At 41.8% G+C, this 26,842-nt stretch overlaps 1 long non-coding RNA gene across 2 annotated transcripts; it reads left to right on the top strand.

The window, feature by feature from the left end:
* Positions 1 to 1,901: 1,901 nt before the first annotated feature.
* Positions 1,902 to 26,776, top strand: LOC137502960 (uncharacterized). Of its 2 annotated transcripts, XR_011018958.1 has the most exons (6): positions 1,902 to 2,120; positions 24,651 to 24,723; positions 25,261 to 25,754; positions 25,985 to 26,057; positions 26,138 to 26,474; positions 26,556 to 26,776. It is a non-coding gene; the product is annotated as an uncharacterized lncRNA (long non-coding RNA). The 2 variants fall into 2 exon arrangements; XR_011018959.1 differs by lacking the exons at positions 25,985 to 26,057; positions 26,138 to 26,474; positions 26,556 to 26,776 and having other exon boundaries at positions 25,261 to 25,600; positions 25,682 to 25,902.
* Positions 26,777 to 26,842: the final 66 nt, after the last annotated feature.

The following is a 26,842-nucleotide window of genomic DNA, read 5'->3' on the forward strand; positions in this document are numbered from 1 at the left end:
TTTACGACCGTGCTTATGCAACTGGCACTGCGTACGAAACATTTCATATTCTGGCCTAGTAAGGAAAATGTTCAAGAAACAATGTCTCCAGCATTTAAAAGAAATTACAGTAATTGTCGAGTCATTATTGACTGCACGGAATTTAGGGTTGAACAGCCTCCCCAAGTAGATCAAGAGATTGTATTTCTATTCTCAATACAAGGGTTGCTACACTGCAAAAGTTTTAATTGCAGTCACGCCTAATGGTATGATCGCTAAAATCTAAATGTTACGGTGGAAGAGCTAGTGACTCATTCATTTACTTTCCTTCAACCTGGCGATGAGGTCATGGCTGATAAAGGATTTAGGCATCAGAAATAACTTATCTGGCTGCGGTATCATAATCGTGACACCACCGTTCTTACACGACGGGAGATTAACAGCTGAGGAAGTTGAGAGTACTTACAATATTGCGAGTGTTAGAATTCACGTAGAAAGGTGTATTCAAAGAATCAAAATATACAATATTTTACAGAAATTGCGAACAGAACTTTTTCCACACGTGGATGACATCGTCTATGTGTTGCGTGTTAACGAATTTGCAACCTCATCGAATAATACGAACAACAAATGAACTTCCATAGCATTCTATTGCTTCACTTTCCATTTCACTTCCGTAAGAATGTTCAAAGCAGCTCCCCCAATTGGAGATTCATTTACAAATGCGAGAGCAAAAGTATCAAAGTTATGTCGCCTAGTTTTGATCCGATTTGCTTTCGTGCTAGCAGATATTCTTATCTTTTTTCTTGAAACCATCGAGGGCTTCCTGATTGAGATAGAGTGTCCAGGGAGATTTTAATTATATGATCTGTATCAACCTGCACTTTGCTGGTAAAAAACATTTCGTCACTCACTGTGCGAAAGGTGTATTTGTCTGGCAAGCGCACGTCGTTAGAGACTTGTAAATGTGATAGCTGTGTCACAATTTCCTCTCATTCTTCTCTCTCCACATCATTCAATACCCTGTCTATCAATAAGGTGACTACGGCCCTGCACGATTGTTCGATTTCAGTACTTGCTTCTGCTCGATGCTTTGTACGAAGACTGCAAGGGATGTGTTTTAAAATATCCTCAGATAATTCGAAGGAGGGGAAGAGATGTCCTCAAAGTCTTTTTACCGAACAGTTCTTCTACGCGTTTGCCTTTTCTATATTTTTCTGTTGACATTGTTTTCGGGCTCGGTTTTCCCCACTGTTGCGGGCGGTCTGTTTTGGAGACAACACTTCCATTATTTATACAATACACTACCGCAGCTACGCGTTTGCAAGTTCTTCTGGCGCCGGCAGGACAGGAACATTCGCTGGTAGAGATATTACGATTCTGGTCAACCTGAACACAAAATAAAAATGCGTACAACTTAGCAAACATGCATCAATTAATCCTTACTAAATAAACTATATAAATTTTTACCTAACTACACCTTGCCTGCCTCTAGTTTCACGATATAAGGCGGCAAATTGCCAGGCGTTTGTCGGGTGACTTTTCCTGTGATGTATCCGAAACTATTCGAAATTAACTCTTCAACGCCGTTCACGTGGCCACTGACAACAAGGTTTCTTCCTTTAGTGCATGATGATTCACTTAGATCCCCGAATTGAATCGCTTTAAACCCGCAACTTGTTCGGATGTTACACACGTTGTAATGAGACTCTCGCACTGCGCCACACCTCTTGTTTCAGAACGGGCCACTATGTACGCTAGTAGTAGCATTTCGATCTATCTGCATGGTGCCTATTCGTCCTGGTTACAGTGTGATTTATTACAAGTATTGGAACTGGGTGATATAACAAGCCCGTTCACTACTGGCTGCGAGTTGTAAACAACAAGAAGAAGAAGACGAAGGAGAAGAAGAAGTCATATTTACATGCATTCTGAGGATACTGCAAATTTTTAATCTGTTTACACACGTGTGTTATAGTAAATAATATAGTGTTAATATCGTTGATATGATTATTCAGTAATGAATGTGTGTGTAGTATTGTTAACCTGAAATACTCCTGTTTGAGTGTCGAGATATGGCTTTGCGCATTCAAGAAATATCAACATCAACTATGGATTTGCACTGAATAATAATTGCTGCTGTAAGTACTATATTACGGTTTATCAGGCATTACCGTTAAGAGTGCGTCATTGACGATGTTTATGTAAGAAAAAGTATGAAATCACTGTTAAGCTTAATGGTAAAGGAAAGAGGCCTTTGATATAAAGATCGCATATAATTTATTTTACTATTGCCTCTCAATTGAGGTAGCTCTATGGATTCGGCATACTCTGCCATAATATTGCTGTAATTATGGTAGAGCATAAGGGATTAGTCTTCTACTGTCTGGCCATGCTTGCCATGCTACGGTAACCGAGTAGACCGTACAGCCAGGGACTCGACGCCGAGTGTTGGGCGGCGGAAAATAACCTGACTCCCCACAAGAGCCAACGGCTTCGGGCGGATGAGCTCTTGTGGGAGGGTAATGGGCCCTCAGCAGAGGAAATGCTGCTGAAATACCATTGAGCTGCAGCGTCTGTACCCCAGAGGGGCGGCTACAAAAGGCGTCTGTTCTCCAGGTTAGGGGCGGCCTAATTATATGCTGGCAGCAGCTATAAAATGCCCTCAACGACAGACGAAGCGACCCGTCGGTTGAGGAATCATTTGTCGCATCTATGGCTACGTCTCTTCTAAATTCGGAACATACTAGGGCGTCCCCTCAAAGCGACGCGCGCCACTTACGCTCGAGTGACGTGATAAATGAGCAAGGGTTACCTACTCATGGACGGGGTAGGCTAAAGAAGCTAGTTCAACCCAAACAACTACTGAGATTTGCTACTCTCAATATTGGTACGTTGACAGGCCGACATCGTGAACTAGCAGAAATGCTTAAAAACAGATATGTCAACATTGCCTGCATCCAGGAAACCAAGTGGAAAGGTTCAAAGGCAAAAGAAATCGGAGATGGCTACAAACTCATCTATCATGGTACCAGTACACGAAATGGTGTAGCAATAGTCGTCGACCAGAACTATCGCAACAATGTCACCAGTGTCAACAGGATGTCAGATAGGCTTATGTCTATCAAGATTGACTCAACTTCCATCACTGCCCACATTGTATCTTGCTATGCACCTCAAACTGGATGCACTGAGGATGAGAAGGATGAATTTTGGAACAGTCTGGATGCCCTCCTTCGAGCAATTCCGAGGGTGATGAGTCCATTATTCTTGGAGGAGATTTAAATGGACATGTCGGGTCTCACAAAGAAGGATATATGCGATGCCATGGAGGACATGGGTTTGGTGTGCGAAACGATGACGGATGTCGGATACTCGATTGCGCAGAGGCTCATGATCTGATTGTTACCAACACATATTTTAAAAAGAGGCCAACACATCTGGCTACTTATACAAGCGGTGGTCATGCTACTCAGATTTATTATTGGCTAATCCGTCAACAAGATTTTAAGCTGTTAACGGACACTAAAGTAATTCCGTATGACAGCATTGACCCTCAACACCGATTGCTTGTCCTCGATATTCGTAGCAATGTTACACAACCCAAACCTAAACCTAAGACTGGACCTGACCGAATTAAGTGGTGGCGGATGAATGCCCAACGAAACGAGTTGATGACAGCCTTGGCAAACTTCTCCGTGAAGTCCGATCAATCGGTTCAAGACATGTGGAAAGATGCTGTGGAACCGATACATCAGGCGGCGACAAAAACGTTGGAAAAAACCATACCCGGACGAAAATATATTGATAAACAAACCTGGTGGTGGACAGACGAAGTCAAGCAAGCAATCAAGGAGAAAAAGATAGCCTACAAGACTTGGTGGAACTCACGTCTTGATACTGATCTTAAGCAATATCGCGACCTGAAATCTGCAGCAAAAAGAGCTGTAGCTGCAGCAAAGGACCATTATTACCAGTCACTATACGACCAGCTCGACACACCATCAGGAGAAAACAGTATATATCGTCTTGCTAAGCCCCGTCACCGTTCAACTCAGGACATTGGACACGTTATGCACATCAAGGGAGCCGACGCCAAACTGCTACGAGATCAACAATCCATTCTCCAGCGTTGGGCAGATTACTTTAATAACATCAGCAACAAAGAATTTACGCATCCACCAATTTCTAGTCCTGATCCTATCATAGGCCCTGTTCCCTCAATTACATCCGAGGAAGTAATGCTTGCCATTAGCAAAATGAAAAATGGAAAACCAACTGGTCCAGATGACTTACCAGCGGAAATCTGGAAAATGCTCGGAAAGCCTACTTCAGAGTTCCTTGTCTCACTCTTCAACCAAATCATCGCCGAGAAACAGCTTCCAGACTCATGGACAACTAGCACAACGGTTTCCAGTCTGGAAGGGTAAAGGAGATGTGAGTGATTGCTCGACCTATCGCCCTATACGACTCCTCTGTCATACTTTCAAGATCTTTGAACGTGTACTTGACAGCAGACTCAGATGTATTGTCTCTGTAACACCAAACCAGTGTGGATTTGTTAAGGGATGCAGTACCATCGATGCTATCCATGCCACACGCCTCTTGATGGAAAAGCACAGAGAGAGACAGAAGAGTGTACACATGGCATTTCTAGACCTAGAAAAGGCTTTTGACCGTATCCCACACGAACTTATTTGGCGAGCTCTTCGCTGTCATGGCGTCCCTGAAGAGTATGTAAGCTGGGTGCAACTTCTGTATCGCAATTCCACTAGTGTCGTCCGGAGTCATGCTGGAATCTCTCCGCGTTTCGATATCACTGTGGGTGTTCATCAAGGTTCTGCCCTTTCACCATTGCTATTCATCCTCTGCATGGATACGGCAACAGCTGACATACAGACTTCACATCCCTGGACCCTTCTTTATGCCGATGATGTGGTACTTGCACAAGAAACCCGTCCTGAACTCCAGCGTCAGGTTCAAACGTGGAAGGACAGACTGGCTGAAAATGGACTGCACCTCAATATCCACAAGACAGAATACCTGGAATGTGGCCCCCAAACCAGAGGTACCGGGCGAGTTGGCCGTGCGTGTAGAGGCGCGCGGCTGTGAGCTTGCATCCGGGAGATAGTAGGTTCGAATCCCACTATCGGCAGCCCTGAAAATGGTTTTCCGTGGTTTCCCATTTTCACACCAGGCAAATGCTGGGGCTGTGCCTTAATTAAGGCCACGGCCGCTTCCTTCCAACTCCTAGGCCTTTCCTATCCCATCGTCGCCATAAGACCTATCTGTGTCGGTGCGACGTAAAGCCCCTAGCAAAAAAAAAAAAAACAGAGGTACCATAAGTATCAGCGAAGAAGACCTGCAGAAGACCATGCAATTTAAGTACTTGGGATCCGTCGTCACCTCAAACTGTGACACCACTCCTGATACTCGGATGAGGGTAAATGCAGCTTGGCTCAAGTGGAGACAGGTCACTGGAGTTCTCTGCGATAAAAAGATGCCTCAATATCTAAAGGCAAAAGTTTATAAGAGTGTGGTACGGCCAGCAGCGATCTATGGGACTGAATGTCGCCCCATGACGAAACAACAGGAGCAAATGTTGACAACCATGGAGATGAAGATGCTTCGATGGTCCATGGGGCTGACCAGATGTGATCACATAAGGAACACGGACGTCCGGCAATGGTTTGGTGTTGCGCCCATCATAGACAAAGTGAGGGAAGCCCCTCTCCGCTGGTACGGCCACGTCATGAGAAAACAGGACGACTCAGTTGCCAAAACAGCGCTCCACATCAACCCAGAGGGAACAAGACCACGAGGAAGACCGGCAAAGAAATGGACTGACAACATCAGGGCAGACATGCACAGTGTTGGCTTAACACCAGAAGATGTCAACGACAGACAGAAATGGAGGAGATGTAGCAAAGCAGCAGACCCTGCAAGTCGGGATTAATGCTAAGAAAGAGAGATAAGGGATTAGTCTTCATTCAGGCTTTTATATAGGACTACATTGAAATTTCACAATTGGTCGAGATGAGTAGTTTCCAGTGAATGAGAATGGTAGTGGTACCAACTGTTCAAGAGTTTTACTGTAGTATCTAAATACAGTATGTGAGAAAATAAGAGAGTGTAGGTCAGTGACTTGTTGCTTTTAATTGAGCTGCAGGTCCTTGTCATCGACTTCAATCGTTACTTCCCAAGAGCCTTTGTAGGTTAAGTGGGTGAAAAAGCATATAAAAATTACGTAAAACGATACCTGAAGTAGCGTAGAAGAGGGATCCTACTTTTTTTTGCTTGCTAGGGACCCACCAACCTTCCCCTAGAAGCACATGGGAGAATTAAAATGGGTGCATTGTAAATCTCAGATTTGCAACCTTTTTCTGTGTTGCTGTATGCTTAATGGTAAAGGAAAGCTTGGGTTTTCTATTGCCTCCGATAGAGCTCACATCATGTGCGCCCACAAGGCTGCCTGCACCTTAGTTGAAAATAAGAAAACCATTCAGTTTCAAGTTGTCATGGTGTACGCCCATTTCAGTTCTTACAAATTTTAATTTTAGGTCCACCTTTCAATGCTTGATACATTAATAGGCCTACTTGCAATTTAAGAGATAAATTTAGTCATATTTTCTTTGGTACATGTTTTGACCTTTTGTGATCATTTATTTATTTTATTTTCATGCCTTCATTTGTGGCGAAGTTAAGGCTCACGGCCCTCTCTTACACTTAACCACATATCTAATAAACTTCATATAACAGAATAATGAAATAATATAACAAAATATAAATCCTAACCTCATTCATACTGCCAATCATACAAGCTGGTTATACATTTAATAGGTAATCTCGGCAAGACCGCTTGAAAGAAGCTAAGTAAGTGCAATTCCTAACACTAACTGGTAGGGAATTCCATAGCCTTGCACCAGACACTTGAAAGGAGTGGTTAAATGAAGATGAGCGATGCACAGGAATTGAGAGTGTAGTAGTCGATCGTGTGTTGTGTTCATGACAGGAGGAGATGAAATTAAACTTTGAGAATAAATACTGGGGTTTAGATTCATTCAACAGACAAAATACGAGAGTTGCAATGTGAAGATGTCGTAGTTTATCAATTTTTAATCAGGAGAGATTTTCATAATAGGGGGAGATATGAGTTGAAAATTTAATTGAAAATATAAACCTAATGTATGAGTTCATTGCCCTCCGTAATTTTAATGTCTGTTCCATGGTGGCATCTATCATTACAATATCACAATAATTAAGTATGGGAAATATGAGGGTCTGGATAAGTTTAATTTTCAAGCTTAGTGGAAGAAGTGATTGGGGGGTTTTGAGAGGGTGAAGTGACGAGTGAATTTTCCTACAGATGCTTATTATGTGCTCACTCCAATCTAGTGTGTCACTTATGATAATCACAAGATTTTTTACCGACTTCTGAAATGGTATAGCTACACCACAAAGCAAAAGTGAAGGCAATAACTTCTTATTAAGGTTATTTAACTGCCTTTGTTGCCCTATTATAATAGCTTGTGTCTTTTAAGGATTAATTAATAAACAGTTCTTATTAGAATAGGAGCTAATCAGATTTAAAATAGAATTCATCGGATGAATTCCAAACTCAATATCAATAGCTTTACAGTGATAATATATTTGTAGATCATCTGCATATAAATGATACTTACAGTTACTGAACTGAGAAGATATATCATTGATATATAGAGTAAACAGAAGAGGTCCAAGCACAGATCCCTGTGGGACACCTGTATGCTTCGTCTTCCACAAGACGAAAGTCAGATGCTACATTAGCTGGCGACCTTTTTGGAACTGGGACAACTTGTGCATCTTTCCACTTTGTCGGAAAATAACTACGGGAGAGGCATGCATTAAATAAGTCAGTAATAACCGGCAATATTATATCCATAATGTTAGGGTTCTCAGGAATGTCTGGGAGAATAAGGAGGTCCCTGAGGATTGGCAAAAAGGAATAATCATCCCAATTTTCAAAAAAGGTGATAAGAAAGTTTTGAAGAACTACAGGGGAATTACTCTAATATCCCATGTTGCTAAGATAATGGAAAGGATACTGGAAAGTAGAATAAGGTTGAGGGTTGAGAAGCAGATACAGGAAAATCAGTTTGGTTTCAGAAGTGGAAGGTCAACAATAGAGCCCATTTTTATTATGAGACAACTAATGGAAAAGCATTGGGAGTACGGGAATGATATGGTGATGACATTCATTGATATTGAAAAGGCATATGACAGTGTCCCTAGGACGAAAGTTTGGGACAGTCTGGTGCAAAAAGGAATTGGACAGGAATTAATAAAAATGATCATGGCATTGTATAAGGAATGGTGTAGTTGCATGCAAACACAAGTTGGCAGGACAAGTTTGTTCAAAATAACTAGTGGGCTGAGACAGGGAAGTGTTCTATCACCAATCCTGTTTACAATAGTAATGGATGACATCATGAGAATGGCAAAAGCAGCATATGGAGGAAGAGAAATGAACATGATGTTATTTGCAGATGATATTGTGATTTGGGGAGAAGACGACAGGAAGGTTCAAGAACAGTTGAATGTGGTGAATGGGAAGATTGGAGAATGTGGATTGAAAATAAGTGTAGAAAAGAGTAAAACTCTTGTTATGACTAGAGGGGAGAAAGAAGGGAAAGGTCAGATTAGACTTGCAGACAAGTCCCTGGAAGTAGTGGAAACGTTTAAATACCTGGGGAGTGAATTAATGGAGAATGCTCGACTGGATGCTGAGATTAGTAAAAGGATTCAAGCTGGAAGTTGTTTCTATCATAGTGTAAGAAATATGTTATGGGACAAAGATGTGCCAATGGAAGCAAAGGATACTATGTACAAGATGTATTACATACCCATAACAACTTACGGAGCAGAAACTTGGACAATGACAAAGAAGGATGAGAGTCGAATACAGGCAGCCGAAATGAAATTCTTGAGGAGTATGATACAGAAGAGTAGAAGAGACAAAATAAGGAATGAGAAAATCCGGGAAGAAATTGGAGTGGAAAAAATGAATGATAGAATAGAGAAGAGCCGACTAAGATGGTTTGGGCACATAAAGCGAATGAGCGACGAAAGAATGCCAAAAAAGGTGATGGAAATGCAAATCCAATGAAGGAGAGGCCGTGGACGACCACGATTGAGATGGAAGGATACCATCCAACGCAGCATTATAGAAAGAAACCTGGACTGGGACGCAGTGTTGGAAGAGGAGTGGTGGAAAGACCGAAGAAAGTGGAGAGGAACCATATTTGCCCCTACCTGGCTACAGCTGGATAAAGGGAAATGATGATGATGATGATGAATGTTAGTAATAAAGAAAATAGGGATTTCATCAGCCCCCGTTGCATGAGATTTAATTGAAATCAGTACTCGTCTCACTTCAGACTGTGAAACAGTTCAAAATTCGAAACGTGGGCGATCAGATGATTGTTGTCGTATTATAGACTTGATGGTGGCCTGTGTTCAGGAGTAAAAGTATGTTTTGAAAAGTGTCTATTAATCTCATCAAGCGGTATTTCTGGTTTAGCATGGTTCACAGGAGGCCTTCCAATACCTAATGGACGAAGTTGTCACCAAGTACTACCAGCATTTATTGTTATTGGATAGACGCCGGAAGTAATCGAATTTCTTATTGCGGATAATTTGTTTAATTCGATTTTGCAGTACATGGTATTGTTCAAATGTGTCAGCTGATAAATTTCGTTTGTAATGTCTATGTAACGAATCACACTGAGCCATCAGAGATTTAATTTCAGTTGTCAGCCACGGACAGGGCGGGCATGTTACTTTCACACAGCGCTTAGGAGCATGCTTATTGTAAAGTCCATGAATATGAGAATTAATATTTTCCAGTTTTTCATCTATATCATTCATTAGTATTATGTCACCCCAAGGAATAACAATTAAAAATCTATTAATGGATAAGTAAAATGATGGGTATCATGATTGGGTGAAAACATTATTTAAGAAACTCAGTAAATTGTCTGTCATAAAATCTTCTTGCTTCTGTCTGTATTAAAATTCACAGTATAACTGTTTAAACTCCTCTTGTTGATTAACAAGTCGTCTTTGGGAAAATTTCTTTATTCTGTATGTACGCTGATGACATGGTCCTAGGTTTGCAGACCAAAGGTGACCTTCAAGAAGCCTTGAATAAACTGAACATTTGGAATGAAAACAATAAATTTGTCATAAACCAGGAAAAAACGTACAAGTTATATAGTTTTCCAAAAAGGGGGCAGGGTACCAGCAGAAGACAAGATATTACTAGAAACAGAACAAATAGATCTGGTAAATTCATTCAGATACTTAGGACTAACTCTACAAGCATCAGGAACATCATACAGAATCCACATCAGGGAAAGAGTAACTGCTGCAATAAGAGCCATGTACGATCTGAAGAATATAATGAAGCCATCCCTGACACTGACTCTGTTCAGCGCTAAAATAGGACTGATCTGGGAATTCCTAACTATCAAACATCTAGAGACAATAGAAAAAGTAATAGCCCGCTTCCTAAAAAGAGCCCTCGGAATAGCAAAAAACGCGCCCTCAAGGCTTGCATAGGAACTTGCAAGAGAAACCTTCTTCATTGAGGACTTGAGATGTCACTTAATGCTGCCATCAACCAGTCAAAAGAGGAAACTACTGACCCTCCAACGAGACAAGCGGATGAAAATAGAAGAAAATTTCTACTCTACAGACGCCATGAATGATGGAGGATGGACAAAAGAAAACCACGACATGCGTTCTGCACTGACAAGGCAGGCAATACATGGATTGTACCACAGAATATGCAAGAATACGAAATACCATGAACCCAACAAAGACTGTTGATGTAGTTTGTGTGATCAGTTCTGTGACAAATATCACTTCTCCTGGTGCAAGAATTGCAAGAGAACCTTACTAGATTATAGCAGAGACTAACCACCCACAATTCTCTATGAACGTTTGTATGCACTTATTAATTAATTAATTAATTAATTAATTGAAGTGGACCTTGAAATTGTATAGACAGCTTCTGATCAATGAACATCAATGCAGAAACGTGGGTGTCATGAAGTTTATTGTTTGCAACTTTACTTTTTGCCACTTTGTCACTTTTTGTCACATTTAGCAAGACTCCAGGGGATGCTGAAGACCTCTTAACCTGTTTGCGGCCCTAACATGGGAATTTATGCTCCCAGATACTCTTTACTTGCCCCCGTTCCAGTGGTCTTGTCACCTGCTGGCCTAAAGCTGGCAGCCTTGTGTAGCATGTTGTGACATCGTCCAAGCCACGCCATGTTAGATCTGTAACTTGCCTTTCACGAAGGCTCAACAGAAGCTTTACCCAGTTTCTTGCAATTTATTTTAGGTACATGCATTTGTTGTTAATTCACAGCTTATGTAGTGCTAATGGATCATTACATTTTTGTGGGGTTGGTGTTGGCCATCATGCCTGTTTTTGGTACCGTAGTTAGCATGACATGAACATCAAGATAGGTCCAGGGTGTTGGTTGATTGTGGGTATATTGCAAGAACGAACAGAGGTGGTGATGAGGCCGAGAGCTGTGAAACATACTACATATCCCTGCAGAAGCTTGGGTGTAGTTTCATGGCTCTGTATATGACTTACTTGACTTAATTCCTGTTGTTCCTTGTGGAACATAGGGCATCAACAAAGCATCTCCATCTGATCCTGTTGCCAGCCAACCTCTTCACCTCTCTCCAGGTCCTGCCTTCTTCCATTGCCTCCATGTGTACAGATCTTCGCCACGTTTGTTTGGGCCTTCCTCTCCTCCTTTTACCCTGCGGGTTCCAATCCAGTGCCTCTCTCTCGATGGTTTCATTCCCTTTCCTCAACGTATGTCCTATCCATTTCCATTTCCGCCACTTTATCTGTATGGCCATCTCGGTTTCACCCGTCCTTCTTCATAGTTCATGATTGGAGATTACCGTACTTCCGGCCAGTAGATGTTTAGAGTCTTCCTTAAGCAACGGTTCACAAAGGTCTGCAACTTGGAGGTAATCACTTTAGTCACTTTCCAGGTCTCGGACGCATATAATAGAACAGCCTTGACATTACTTCGGAAAATGCGAAGTTTGGTCCTGATAGATATTTTGTTGTTCTTCCATACCGGGTAGAGTCGAACAAAGGCACCATTTGCTTTTCGTATACGTTGAGAGACATCCTGTACTGCTCCTCCATCTTTGGTAACTACACTGCCCAAATAGGTGAAACTATCCACATACTCTATAGGTTCATCGCTGAAGACAAATGGATCTAGTTTGTTGGTGTTAGTCCTTAGGGCCTTGGTCTTCTTTGAGTTGATCGTTAGTCCCACCGTTTTCCCTTCTTTTACCAAGTCTTCAAACTTTGATTGCATTTCACCATGTGCCTCAGACAGGAGACACACATCATCAGCGAAGTCTAGGTCTTCCAACCTATTAGCCAATCCCCACTGGATACCACTTTTCACATTTCGCGTTACGTTCCGCATGACCGCATCAATCACCTTTAATTCCATAGTCCCCCAGTATAGCGAACACCCTGTCATACGCTTTCTCTAGATCTACGAAACATAAATACAACTGTCCATTCCTCTCGTAGTATTTTTCAGTTACCTGGCACATACTGAAAATCTGATCCTGACAGCCTCTCTGTGGTCTGAAACCACACTGGTTTTCATCCAACTTCCTCTCAACGACTGATCACACCCTCCCTTCCAAGATGCCAGTGAATACTTTGCCTGGTATACTAATCAATGAGATACCTCGATAGTTGTTGCAATCCTTTCTGTTACCTTGCTTATAGATAGGTGCAATTACTGCTTTTGTCCAATCTGAAGGTACCTTACCAACACTCCATGCTAATTTTACTATTCTATGAAGCCATTTCATCCCTGCCTTCGCACTGTACTTCACCATTTCAGGTCTAATTTTATCTATTCCTGCTGCTTTATGACAATGGAGTTTATTTACCATCCTTTCCACTTCCTCAACCGTAATTTCAGCAACATCATTTTCCTCCTTCCCATAAGCTTGGCTGTTCGCAATACCACCAGGATGATTTCCTTTTACATTGAGAAGATGTTCAAAATATTCCCTCCACCTCTCCAGTGATTCTCTGGGATCTATTATGAGTTCACCTGAATTACTCAAAACACTGTTCATTTCCTTTTTCCCTCCCTTCCTAAGATTCTTTATTACTGTCCAGAAAGGTTTCCCCTCTGCTTGTCCTAGCCTTTCCAGATTATTACCAAAATCTTCCCATGACTTCTTTTTGGATTCAACAGCTGTTTGTTTTGCTCTGTTTCTTTCATCTACGTACAAATCCCTGTCTGCCTCGGTCCTTGTTTCGAGCCATTTCTGATAGGCCTTCTTTTTATGTTTACAAGCTGCTCTCACTTCATCATTCCACCAAGATGTTCGCCTTTTCCCATCTTTACACACACTTGTTTCTAGGCATTCCCTTGCTGTTTCTACTACAGCATCCCTGTATGCCACCCATTCACTTTCTATATCCTGAACCTGCTTACTGTCTACTGTTTGAAACTTCTCACTAATCATATCCATGTACTTCTGTCTATTTTCCTCGTCCTGGAGATTTTCTACCCTTATTCGTTTGCAGACAGATTTCACTTTCTCTACCCTAGGCCTAGAGATACTTAGTTCACTACAGTTCAGATAGTGGTCTGTATCATCGAAAAATCCCTGGAAAACTTGTACATTCCTAACAGATTTCCTGAATTCAAAGTCGGTTAAGATATAGTCTATTATGGATCTGTTACCCCTAGCCTCCCATATGTAGCGGTGAATAGCCTTATGCTTGAAGAATGTATTCGTAACTGCTAAACCCATACTAGCACAGAACTCCAGCAAACGCTTCCCATTCCCATTAGCTTCCATATCTTCCCCACTTTTACCAATCACCCTTTCGTATCCTTCAGTTCTTTTCCCAACTCTCGCATTGAAATCATCCATTGGCACTATTCTATCCTTGCCGTTGACCCTGACCACGATGTCACTCAGTGCTTCATACTGCACCCTCACATGGTGAATACACGGGACAATTCTTGTCCTAATTCCTCCAACTGACAGATCTACCCACATCATTCGCTCATTTATGTGCCTAACAGAAACTATGTTGCGTGCAATGGTATTCCTGATAAAGAGCCCTACCCCAGACTCTGCCCTTCCCTTTCTAACAACCATCAGATACACTTTATAACCTCCTATCTCTTCCTCGTTATCTCCCCTTACCCGAATATCACTTACTCCTAGCACATCCAGATGCATCCCCTTTGCTGACTCAGCCAGTTCTACTTTCTTTCTTCCATAAGCCTCTTTAATATTGATAGCTCCCCATCGAATTCCATTTCGTTCACCAAATTGTTTCCAAGGAGTCCCTCGCCTGTCAAATGGGAGTGGGACTCCGTTACTCCCATACATCCGAGGCCTGCCTAAAATGTTCTGAACTTGGTAAGTTTATGAAGCAGGATGCTACCCTACTTGCACATAGGACAAGTGAGGATCTCCCCTCTAACAGGTTATGGACCACCGGTGAATTGTATAGTCCTAGCCGCCTGAGCACAAGGAGGGCCATGACTCAGAATATGTCCGAGATGCCCATTCCCATTCCTTAGCAACTGGTATCCCGACTCTCAGGACCACTTTCTAGGCCACTCAGCCGTTGCCCATGGTTCACGAACGAGGACGTGACTACAGTAACCCACACCATGAACCATGACACACAGGTTAAGAGAGAAAAATCAGGACTAGTGGTTCAGCACAGAATCAAGCTATGGCGACCCATCTAGAAAGCCAATAATAATCACCGAGAGGATTTGTCACATTGACAATATGTCTCATAATCTGCAGGCCTCCGGGTTGAGCAGTGGTCACTTGGTAGGCCAAGGACTGTTAGGGCTGTAGTGCCATGGGAGTTTTGTTTGATGAACAGTGTCCACGATGGTATAGTGGATCCAGACTTTCTTTTTATGAGTGATGAAGCATGATTTCATTTGAGTGGCTATGTCACTTCACAGAACAATAGGATCTGGGATACAGGGAACCCACACATTTTATAGCCAAGACCTCTCCATGATCTGAAGGTGTGGGTGTATGGTGCGGTATTAGTGCCCAACGAATTATCGATCAGATATTTTTTCAGGACATGATTACTTTCAACCACTATATTCACAGCATTCACACCATTTTTTGCTGAACTGACTGAAGAAGAAAAAAAGGTAGCCTATGGCTATTTCTAGTAGGATGGTGTGAGAGCCGTATGGCGTGTAGCTCTATGCGGCAGTTGCAGGAAGCGTTTGATGATGATGAGATCTTCATTAAAGGCCTATGGTCCCCTCGTTCGCCTGATTTAAGCACATGTGAATTTTATCTATAGGGAACTCTCAAAGGAAAAGTTTAGAAGAATAATTCTGAAACTGCAAAGTCTGTTTCTGAATCTCATAAAATTTGAAGCTTGCATTGCAGCTTAACAAGATAACTTTCAACATCATCTGTAAATACTGGTGAGCTCAGTTTCATTAACTAGTTTATTTGTTTCCTTCATTTATTTATTTATTTGTCCTACGCATGTATATAGCTGGCAAGTTCAGTTTCATTTGGTTTCTATAGGCGTAATTATGCTGCCTATTTGAAATGAGTATGAACGCTCACCATTGTGGGACTGCGCTCACTGTCGCTGCTTCTCTGGACTCCTATGCCTCAGTACTCCGCTCTGAAGTCTTAAAATATACTCTGTGTATATACAGAGCCTTTCCCCATAAGTCCAACCTCTTGTCCACGTCATGGGGGACGGGCAGCGGTACGAAGTAGGGTCATCCTGTAAGGGTGAAGTACAGTGGGGACCTTGTGCGCCCCAGGAGTGCTACGGTAGCTGTGAAGGCCTTACAAGAACCCCGAAAAGTAACGGCTAACGGGGCTCTGGTGAAGTCCTTAACAGCAACTGAGGCGGAGATGGAGACCTTTGGTATGGCAAAGTTGGCGGAGGAGCCAACCCTTCCTCATCATCATCATCATCAACAATGTCCCATTCCAGTCACCCGGATGTGGTTAACAAGCCTCCTCCACTCCTTTCTGTCCTTCCACTTTTCCTGCTCCATTACTTCCACCACATCCAATCCAGCTTCTCTAATGTCCTTCCAAATCTGATCCATCCATCTTCTTCTCGGTCTTCCAACTGGTCTCTTTCCCTCAACTTCTCTTTCTAATTCCCTTCTTGCACCCTTTCTCTTGGGCTAAACTAAAGAGGAAAACCACTGCCTTGTGGTGAAGAGGGATCTTCAAAGGCTAAGGGAGACTACCCCAACAGAAAACAGAAGGCTTGGAGGCGTAGGTGGCAGCCTCACCACCAAGCTCGGGTGCTGTGGGCCAATTATTTGCACAACCTTGAATTACCTTATTACAGAAACATCAACAATGAAGAACCGGACTTGGCTTGAAAAGGCTAACGAAAATTGGGTTATAGAATGTGAGGACTCTGCGGGAAAGTGGAAGGGTACAACAGGCAGTGGCATGTATGAAGAGTTATGGTCTGATAATAATAATGTTATTTGCTTTACGTCCCACTAACTACTTTTGTGGTCTTCGGAGACGCCGAGGTGCCGGAATTTAGTCCCGCAGGAGTTCTTTTACATGCCAGTAAATCTACCGACATGAGGCTGTCGTATTTGAGCACCTTCAAATGCCACCGGACTGAGCCAGGATCGACCCTGCCAAGTTGGGGTTAGAAGGTCAGCGCCTTAACCGTCTGAGCCACTCAGCCCGGCTGGTTAGTTATGGTCTGAACATCCTAGGTTTGAGTGAGGTGAGATGGAGTGAGTTTGGGGAATTGGCAACCCATGATGGAGCTACATTTGTATACTCTGGAAGACCCGAGGGCGACAGAGCGAGTTATGGAGGTGTGGATATATTACTGGACAAGGAGACCAAGAGGAGCCTTGTGGAGTGGTACCCAGTGACGGAGAGGACATTAGTGGCACGTTTTAAGACCAATATTAGAAACGTTGTGTTGATAGTATGCTATGCACCTACAGAGTCGGCAGAGGAGGAAGACAAATAGGCGTTCTATGGACTTCTTAATAATATGGTTAAGATACACAAAAGGAAGGATATCATCCTAGTTGGAGGAGACTTGAATGCAAAAGTGGGACAGGACAACAAAGGACTTGAACATATTATAGGAAGGCATGGTTTAGGAGAACAAAATGAGAATGGACAGCTGTTTGTGAACTTCTGTGCAAGCCACAATTTGGTTATTGGTGGTACTGTATTTTCACATAAAGAGTGCCATAAAGTGACATGGGTATCACCGGATCATAGGACAGAAAACCAGACAGATCATGTGACTATTAGACAAAGGTGGAGGAGTTCGTTGTTGGATGTGAGAAACAGGAGAGGTGCGGACATTGGTAGTGATCACCATCTTGTTGTGGCTACCTTTAGAATGAAGATCCAGGCACAAAAGAGAAGGACAGAGCAGATAAGGAAGCGATATGATGTTGGAAATCTAAGGGATGACAGAAATGTGAAAGAAGCCTTCAGGATAGAACTAAAGAACCGATTTCAAGCACTCGCTGAGCTGGAGGATGAAACTATTGAGGAAAAATTGGTGAAGACTAGATCTGCATTTACTGAAATAAGTGAAAATATCCTGGGTTTTAAGGACAGGAGGAAAAAAGACTGGATGACTGACCAGACATGGGAAATTATCAGACAAAGGAAACAGATAAAGGAAGTAATGAACGCATGCAAGGCACGAGCAAGGAAGGCAGAATTGCAATAAAAATATTATGCTGCGAAGGATAAGGAAGTGAAGAGAAGTGCGAGGAGAGATCAAAGGAAATGGATAGATGACCTATCTCAACAAGCAGAGGAGGCAGCCAGAAAGGGAAATCTTGGAGAACTCTATACCATCACCAGAATTCTGGCAAGGAAACAGATGCAGAAAAACCATCCAGTCAGAAACAAAGATGGTGTCCTCCTAACAAACTCTGAGGATCAACTGAAGCAATGGCAGGAACATTTTTCTGCTGTGTTAAACCACTCCTTGGAGGAGCAAGTAGATGCAGGCGAAGAAGAAGAAGAAGAAACCCACCTAGAGCAAGGATTAAAGTCTGCATTCCAACAGTGGAGGAAATCAGGCGGGCACTGAGAGAGTTGCATATTGGTAAGGCAGCAGCAGTTGCCAATATTCCAGCAGAAGTCATGAAGGTTGTTATGGATACCACTGCCAATATGTTGCAGCCGCTATTTGAGAAGATATGGGTTAATGGAGAAATGCCAACAGATTGGAGATGTGAGTTGCTGGTGAAGTTGCCAAAAAAGGGTGATACGTCAAACTGTAACAACTGGAGGGGCATTACGCTTCTTTCAATCCCTACCGAAGTCTTCATCAGAGTTCTGCTGAACAGAATTAAGGAGTATATCAACTTGAGGCTCCGACGGGAACAGGCAGGCTTTTGATCGAATCGCTCCTTAAGGATAATTCTGGAGCAGTGTGGTGAGTGGACACCTCTATGCATCGTTCATCGACTTCGATTGATTTGATCAACAGAGAAGCTATGTGGAAGGAAGTGAAGCGATATGGAGTGCCATCACAAATTATCAACCTCATTCAAGAACCATGTTCCAATCAAAGGCATTTATGTTGACAATTGGGCTTCAGTGAGAATTGATGGTAGAATGAGTTCTTGGTTCAGGGTACTTACAGGGGTTAGAGAAGGCTGCAATCTTTCATCTTGGTCGTTCGTAGTTTACATGGATCATCTGCTGAAGGGTATAAAATGGCAGGGAGGGATTCAGTTAGGTGGAAATGTAGTAAGCAGTTTGGCGCTGACGACTTGGTCTTAATGGCAGATTGTGCCGAAAACCTGCAGTCTAATATCTTGGAACTTGAAAATAGGTGCAATGAGTATGGTATGAAAATTAGCCTCTCGAAGACTAAATTGATGTCAGTAGGTAAGAAATTCAACAGAATTGAATGTCATATTGGTGATACAAAGCTAGAACAGGTCGATAATTTCAAGTATTTAGGTTATGTGTTCTCCCAGGATGGTAATATGGTGAGATTGAATCAAGGTGTCGTAAAGCTAATGCAGTGAGCTCGCAGCTGCGATCAGCAGTATTCTGTAAGAAGGAAGTCAGCTTCCAGACGAAACTATCTTTACATTGGTCTGTTTTCAGACCAACTTTGCTTTACAGGAGCAAAAGCTGGGTGGACTCAGGATATCTTATTCATAAGTTAGAAGTAACAGACATGAAAGTAGCAAGAATGACTGCTGGTACAAACAGGTGGGAACAATGGCAGGAGGGTAGGGTAGGGAGGGGTAAATATGAGACAAAAAGAAAACTTTCACTTTTTGGAATATGAAGAAATATATTTAAATTATTGTAAGTGATTAAAATGATGTTAAATGGCATGCTGAATTCAATTTTAAAAGCAATTTTGCTCCAGTATATATACTTCTCTGTTTAAAAAAGTAAAACTGTGTCTTATTTTTACCCGACAATTGGGGTAAAAAGAAGGCAGTGTGGGGGCAAATAAAAGACAGCATTATATCTCCATACAAAAAAGGCCTAGAGCAATATGAGTGCAAAAATTGAGACACAGCATGTTTTCTTTTAGTATAATGTGCTGAAAAAAATTATGATTTTCTCCAACAAAAGTCAGTTTTTACAAGAAGTAAATAATGGGGGATGTGATTCAGGCACTAATTTATGACAATTAACAGTTCAAGAAAATACTGAAAACAAACATTGTAGTTAACCTGCAAACATTCTTCAAATACATCAATAGGCTGTGAGAGCCTCCGTGGCTCAGGCTGCAGCGTGCCTGCCTCTCACCGCTGGGTTCCGTGGTTCAAATCCTGGTCACTGTATATGAGATTTGTACTGGACAAAGCGGAGGTGGGACAGGTTTTTCTCCGGGTACCCTGTGTTTTCCCTGTCATATTTCATTCCAGTAACACTCTCCAATATAATTTCATTTCTCTGTCATTCATTAATCATCGTCCCAGAGGAGTGCGACATCGGCAGCTGGCACAATTCCTATCCTCATCGCTAGATCCATTCCTGACGCAGTCAAATGACTGTAAACAGGCTGAGAATTTTCATCAACAGGCTGTGGAAAACAATATTTCTCTTTAATAGTTTCACTAGTATCAATATAGGCCTAGGCTAATTCTGAACTATCTTTTTTTCCTCCTCTTGATTATTTACTTTTTAAACTGAATAGGAAATCTGGAAACCGCACTTTTCACTATTAATTTGGTAGCACTCCAAAGATAAACCAATCTAGATGCCTTTCAGCATAAAAACAGAGCAGCCAACTATTCAAATACAAAATAACAGGAGAAGTTTGGCAAGCACATTTGAAAGTTTTCCTGCCAAAATTTTCATGCATACAAAATTTAATTTGATGCAGATCTATTAAATCTATTTTATATGATTTCACTGTAGGATATGCTTCTATGCATATTAAAGAATGCTGTGAATCAAATACATTTTTTCTCCCTAGTAAATGGTGCTCATAATAAGCTTGTCTTTTATTTGCCCCACCTTCTGTGTGTCTCATATTTACCCCTCCCTACCCTACTCGGAATGAGGAGATAAAGGCTAATTTAGGAATGAACTCGATGGATGAAGCTGTACGCATGAACTGGCTTTGGTGGTGGGGTCATGTGATGCGAATGGAGGAGGATAGGTTACGGTACCTAGGAGAATAATGGACTCTTATGGAGGGTATGAGAAGTAGAGGCAGGCCAAGACGACGATGGTTAGACTCAGTTTCTAACGATTTAAAGATAAGAGGTATAGAACTAAATGAGGCCACAACACTAGTTGCAAATAGAGGATTGTGGCGACGTTTCAAGTGGATTTCACGTCACCACTTTGCTGACAAATGGCACATTAAGACCAGTTAAATTTAAGTTGCTGTGGACATGTAAGTTATATAACACCTTTTTTTGTTATGCTAATTTAACTTTCGTGCTTCGTTAGGCTGAAGATGTCGCCAAGAGAAGCGAAACATGTACCTTTAACTTCGCTTTAAGAATAAAAACCTTTGTAAGTCATATAAAGGTGGAACTTTTAATGTTAATATGTTTAAACTGTTCAAAGTTGACAATATGGACTGAACACGCCATACATTACTTGTAATTTAATGATTGTTCTGTGAAAAATGAGGTTGTTATTCTAAAATTAAATGTGTCACTATTTGTGCACCACCCTGTAGTGTATCAGCCGTGTGGCTGGTTTGCTCCTCTAATAACAGTTGTCATGGCAGTGGGCCTTCTATTGTAATGTCCCAAAAGTGTGAACTCCCACTTCTTGCTTCTGTTGGTCAATGAAAATGATATAGAGGTTGATTCCCATAGGAGTTCCGAAATATTTGGTCTGAATGAGTAAAATAATACAAGTATAGTCGGTCCATTATTGGGCATTATAAATTTTCCCGCTAACTCATTTCTGATTGCCAGCGTTTCGCCCCAGTGTGCTAAGTTGGGCTCACCAGTTGGTAAATTTTAGCACACCTACCAAACGCATGGCTATTGCATACCGTGGAGGCCACTGTATAGGCTGCTTGGAGCCACCGGCAGTGCCTGCCATCAAATATGAGACAAAGTGTCTCATAGTGCTCTTATAGCATTGGGTCGGTGGCTCAAAGTAGCCTACGCAGTGGCCTCCACGGTATGCACTAGCCATGCGTCTTGGTAGGTGTGCTATTTACCAACTGATGAGCCTAACTTAGCACACTGGAGCGAAACGCTGGCAACCAAGAATGAGTTAGCTGGAAAATTATAATGTCCAATAACGGACCAACTATATTGGTATTACAATGAAAATATGCCGTCTTCTTCCTTTGTTTCTGTTATGTCTTGTAGTAAGCCTGTGTGTCGCTGTGTGCCCAATCCTGGCAATTCGTCTTTCACAAAGTTCTCCAAGCAGTACACTTCCTTCACCAACTCGATTGTGTACCTCAGTCTGTCTAAGGAATCTTAAGCAGATGTCTCCAACACCAAATTTCAAATATGTGAATAGGACTAGTGAAACTGATATTCAGCATCCACATTTCTCCACAGTATAACACCACTGACAAAATTAATATCTTAAGAAATCGGTTCCTCAGCTCTAGGCTCAAGGCACTGTGTAGACCCTGCTCTTGCCATTCCAAATCGCACCCTTGATATCTTGGTGACAGTAGTCACCCTCGGATATTATTCTTCCGAAGATACCTGTTCGAGTGCCACACCATGAATGGAACTGTTGGCATCTTTCCATTGATTTACTTGAATTAATTTAATTAATTAAGTGACTTAACCAGTTGAAAACTCTGGCCGGGAATGGAACTGATAGCCCTCAGAATTGAAGGCCGATGTGCTGACCTATCAGCCAGGGAGCTGGACAATGCTACCGGCATTGTATTCATTATTTAAAGAAATTGTTTCTCTGGTGATAGGTGTAGGGGCCTACTTGGCTCAGGCGGCAGCGAGCCAACCCCTCATCACTGTGTTCCGTGGTTCAAATCCTAGTCACTCCATGTGAGATTTGCGCTGGCCAAAGTGAAGGCGGGGCAATTTTTTCTCTGGGTATTCCAGTTGTCCCTGTCTTATTTCATTCCAGCAACACACTCCAGTATCATTTCATTTCATCTGTCAGTCATTAATCATTGCCCGAGATGAGTCCAACAGTCTTCAGCAGCCGGCACAATTCCTATCCTCGCCACTAGATGGAGGCTTCATTCATTCCATTCCTGACCCAGTCATAATTATAAATTGAGATTTCTCACCTAATCAATACTTAATTAAAAGTATTGATCAAGTGGGAAAATTCAATCTATAATTGTGACCATCAAGATGGAGCTATAATGATATTAATAACTCATGATTCCTGACTGGAAACAGGCTGTGGATATTTTTGTGACAGGTGAAAGGGAAGTGCTATGCGAAATATCGTGTCTATTACGTATTCGAATGTAAATGTAAGAAGATGCTGCAGGTATTCTATCAGATATTCAAACCAAAAAATGCATTTTTTTTTTTTTCTGTTTCTCCAAACCCAGATACGAAACAAAGTTAATTACTTTTTTTTTAATAGCACAACAGCCCCGAAGGGCTACAGCCCACCAACCGGCCGCTGCTCAGCCCAAAGGCCTGCAGATTACGAGGTGTCTTGTGGTCGGCACGACGAATCCTTCCAGCCGTTTTTCTTGGCTTTCTAGACTGGGGCTGCCATCTCACCGTCAGGTAGCTCCTCAATTATAATCAAGTGGGCTGAGTTGACCTCGAACCAGCCCTTAGTTCCGAGTAAAATTCCCTGGCCTGGCCGGGAATCAAATGCAGGGCCTACTGGTAAAAGGCAGGCAAGCTACCCGTACACTGCGAGGCTGGCTAAAATGAAAAACTAACCTATGTGAAATATAATACACAATCTATGGAACAACTGTATGTAAAATAAAATAAATATCACTAATATTAATTACTACAAACAAACACTAGTATGCTGGGGTTTTTTTTCCTACAGATCCTCCTACCAGTTGTGGTCACGAGCTTCTTCACCTTTCTACAGGTGTTTCTGTGAAACAGTGTCATGTCAAATTGATATTCTCAACAATCGGTGAAATCAATTAAAGTTTCCAACTGAGTTTTGATTGAGAATCTAGTTGTACTGTTGTTCGTCTTGCGTACTACTCCTCTTATGTCATTTTTCTTTATCGATCTGTTGTTGTCCTACCTTAATTGTTCTAAGAATGGCAAGTAGGCTGGTCTTTAAGAAGAAATGGAAACAGTATTCGGGAGATAGTAGGTTCGAACCCCACTGTCGGCAGCCCTGAAAATGGTTTTCCGTGGTTTCCCATTTTCACACTAGGCAAATGCTGGGGCTGTACCTTAATTAAGGCCACGGCCGCTTCCTTCCCACTCCTAGCCCTTCCCTGTCCCATCGTCGCCATAAGACCTATCTGTGTCGGTGCGGCGTAAAGCAACTAGCAAAAAAAAAAAAAAAAAAAAGAAATGGAAAGTATTATGAACTTTCAGAGTGGGTGGTACTTTAGACATTCCTTGAAGTATGAGAACATATGTCAATAATAGTGTAACACTCTTGTACATGGATTATTTATCATATTGCCAGGCTGAGTGGCTCACATGGTGAGGCGCTGGCCTCCTGACTCCAAATTGGCAGGTTCTATCCTGGTTCAGTCCAATGGTATTTGAAGGTGCTCAAATACATCAGCCTCATGTCGGTAGATTTTACTGGGATGTTAAAGAACTCTCGCAGGACAAAATTCCAGCATCTCAGCATCTCCGAAAACCACAGAAGTAGTTAGTGGGACGTAAAAATGATAACATTATTATTTATCATATCAACGTCCTAGTTCTAATACCACGTATCTGACAATGCTGCTCCTATCAGTTATTTTCCTTAAGACTAGTCACCCCTTCCAGCCAGATGTGGATATTTAGTAAATCAGAACAGTTTTCTTTGTGTTCATTTTGCTATGCCTATGTGTAAAGGAAAATGAACCTCACCGTACCATACTGTAGGAATATATGTCTGTATGAAGTATTTATGAACTCCTACAGTATAATGTACGGTATTTTATCTAATAACTAATATTTTTTGGGTTAATGTAGGTCAGCCAGTCTTCTCTCAGTTGCCCGCAGAGTGGAATCAGAACATCCAGATCGGTGGAGTTTTAATTCTTAGGTGAGTACTTGTAAGTTGTATCGTTTTATACAATGTACGGTATTTTATCTAATAACTAATATTTTTTTGGGTTAATGTAGGTCAGCCAGTCTTCTCTCAGTTGCCCGCAGAGTGGAGTCAGAACATCCAGATCGGTGGAGTTTTAATTCTTAGGTGAGTACTTGTAAGTTGTATCTTTTTATACAAAGTACGGTATTTTATCTAATAACTAATATTTTTTGGGTTAATGTAGGACAGCCAGTCTTCTCTCAGTTACCCGCAGAGTGGAATCAGAACATCCAGATCGGTGGAGTTTTAATTCTTAGGTGAGTACTTGTAAGTTGTATCTTTTTATACAAAGTACGGTATTTTATCTAATAACTAATATTTTTGGGGATAATGTAGGTCAGCCAGTCTTCTCTCAGTTGCCCGCAGAGTGGAATCAGAACTTCCAGATCGGTGGAGTTTTAATTCTTAGGTGAGTACTTGTAAGTTGTATCTTTTTATACAATGTACGGTACTTTATCTAATAACTAATATTTTTTTGGGTTAATGTAGGTCAGCCAGTCTTCTCTCAGTTGCTTGCAGAGTGGAATCAGAACATCCAGATCGGTGGAGGGTTTTTTTTTTTCGCTAGTTGTTTTACGTCGCACCGACACAGATAGGTCTTACGGCGACGATGGGACAGGAAAGGGCTAGGAATGGGAAGGATTCGGCCATGGCCTTAATTAAGGTACAGCCCCAGCATTTGCCTGGTGTGAAAATGGGAAACCACGGAAAACCATTTTCAGGGCTGCCGACAGTGGGGTTCGAACCTACTATCTCCCAAATACTGGATACTGGCCACACTTAAGCGACTGCAGCTATCGAGCTCAGTCGGTGGAGTTTTAATTCTTAGGTGAGTACTTGTAAGTTGTATCTTTTTATACAAAGTACGGTTTTTTTATCTAATAACTAATTTTTTGGGGGGTTAATATAGGACAGCCAGTCTTCTCTCAGTTGCCCGCAGAGTGGAATCAGAACATCCAGATCGGTGGAGTTTTAATTCTTACGTGAGTACTTGTAAGTTGTATCTTTTTATACAAAGTACGGTATTTTATCTAATAACTAATATTTTTTGGGATAATGTAGGTCAGCCAGTCTTCTCTCAGTTGCCCGCAGAGTGGAATCAGACATCCAGATCGGTGGAGTTTTAATTCTTAGGTGAGTACTTGTAAGTTGTATCTTTTTATACAATGTACGGTATTTTATCTAATAACTAATATTTTTGGGGATAATATAGGTCAGCCAGTCTTCTCTCAGTTGCCCGCAGAGTGGAATCAGAACTTCCAGATCGGTGGAGTTTTAATTCTTAGGTGAGTAGTTGTAAGTTGTATCTTTTTATACAATGTACGGTACTTTATCTAATAACTAATATTTTTTTGGGTTAATGTAGGTCAGCCAGTCTTCTCTCAGTTGCTTGCAGAGTGGAATCAGAACATCCAGATCGGTGGAGGTTTTTTTTTCGCTAGTTGTTTTACGTCGCACCGACACAGATAGGTCTTACGGCGACGATGGGACAGGAAAGGGCTAGGAATGGGAAGGATTCGGCCATGGCCTTAATTAAGGTACAGCCCCAGCATTTGCCTGGTGTGAAAATGGGAAACCACGGAAAACCATTTTCAGGGCTGACGACAGTGGGGTTCGAACCTACTATCTCCCAAATACTGGATACTGGCCACACTTAAGCGACTGCAGCTATCGAGCTCAGTCGGTGGAGTTTTAATTCTTAGGTGAGTACTTGTAAGTTGTATCTTTTTGTACAAAGTACGGTTTTTTTATCTAATAACTAATTTTTTGGGGGGTTAATATAGGACAGCCAGTCTTCTCTCAGTTGCCCGCAGAGTGGAATCAGAACATCCAGATCGGTGGAGTTTTAATTCTTACGTGAGTACTTGTAAGTTGTATCTTTTTATACAAAGTACGGTATTTTATCTAATAACTAATATTTTTTGGGATAATGTAGGTCAGCCAGTCTTCTCTCAGTTGCCCGCAGAGTGGAATCAGACATCCAGATCGGTGGAGTTTTAATTCTTAGGTGAGTACTTGTAAGTTGTATCTTTTTATACAATGTACGGTATTTTATCTAATAACTAATATT

Source organism: Anabrus simplex, chromosome 14 (genome assembly GCF_040414725.1).
Source record: "Anabrus simplex isolate iqAnaSimp1 chromosome 14, ASM4041472v1, whole genome shotgun sequence".
NCBI lineage: Eukaryota > Metazoa > Arthropoda > Insecta > Orthoptera > Tettigoniidae > Anabrus > Anabrus simplex.